Genomic DNA, 1,195 nt, shown 5'->3' with positions numbered 1-1,195 from the left:
TTCTGGTTTCCAGATAGTAAAAAAACATGAAACTGGAAATTGTTCCCCTTAAAATGTGTGACTAAAATGAATGAGGTGAAATAACTCAAGGTATTACAAAGACTTGATGCAGAAGTTACTATTAGAAGAAAGTAATACCATCTGCCACTGAGAAGACAGACTGCCCTCTTCATGGTTGTTCAGAAGATAAAGTAGAGGCAAACCATTAATGTCAGTGGTACTAAAGAATTTTACATAAAATTTATGATAGTTTTAAATGAGCCATTGACATAACTGTTTGTTTTCAATTTTTTTTAATTATCAACTAGAGTTGTTTCAATAAAATTTAAACATTTTATTTTGGAATAAATTTTAAATTTACAAAAAACATTAAAGGTGACCCGAAGAGTTCCCATACATCCTTTACTCAGCTTGTTCTAATGTTAACAGTTTATGTAACCATTTATCAAAACCAGTGCACTATACTATTTTATTTCTTTTTTTATTTTTAGCAAACCAGGGGAGAGCGCAAACACAATCCCCCACTACCACAAATTATGCAGTCGAGTTTCCCACATTTGGGGAAATCGCAGGGGTCAGCACATCCAGAGTGCAGTGGATAAGCCTTGCCCTGGGAAAATCACCTCCATGATCATGGTATCTCCCCTAAACTATACTATTAACTAAACTAGACTTTATTAACTGGATGGAACTTTTATCTGTTCAATCCAATCCTGGACACTCCATTACATTTAATCTAATAAACATTTGAGTGTGTGTTCATTAATATGCCTAAAAATTAACAATTAACAGTGCTTAGAATTAACAATTCTAATATATTATGATATTGTAGTGTTTAATTTTCTCAGCAGCCTAAAACATAAATTGTTTACATTGATTCTCTGCTCTGTAGACTACTAAATTGATCTTTTGTCTTCTCATCTTAGATTCCCACATTTTGTCTACCATGCTTTTGGTTCTACCTAAGAGGAGTCAACATAACCAAGATAGAAGATTCATATGTGAAACTGCAAAGGTCAAGTCTGTCATCAGTTTCATACTGCTCCTTCTGGTGTTCACTCACTTCCTGCAAGTGCCAACCCCTTTCATGCCACATCAAACACTCATGTTCGAGGGCCCACAAAGAAAGTTCTCATGTGATTTTTCTTCCTAAACAGGCATCATTAGTTCCCTCCTTTTCTAGCATATCAAAACT

General features: G+C 34.4%; 1 non-coding gene across 1 annotated transcript; it reads right to left on the bottom strand.

Moving 5' to 3' along the window:
• Positions 1 to 496: 496 nt before the first annotated feature.
• LOC119252024 (U1 spliceosomal RNA) lies at positions 497 to 654 on the bottom strand. The gene has a single exon (XR_005126699.1). It is a non-coding gene; the product is annotated as a U1 spliceosomal RNA (small nuclear RNA).
• Positions 655 to 1,195: the final 541 nt, after the last annotated feature.

The sequence above is a fragment of the Talpa occidentalis genome, unplaced genomic scaffold (assembly GCF_014898055.3).
Source record: "Talpa occidentalis isolate TD23 unplaced genomic scaffold, MPIMG_talOcc4v2.1, whole genome shotgun sequence".
Lineage (NCBI taxonomy): Eukaryota > Metazoa > Chordata > Mammalia > Eulipotyphla > Talpidae > Talpa > Talpa occidentalis.
This window is presented reverse-complemented; position numbering and strand designations above follow the sequence as displayed.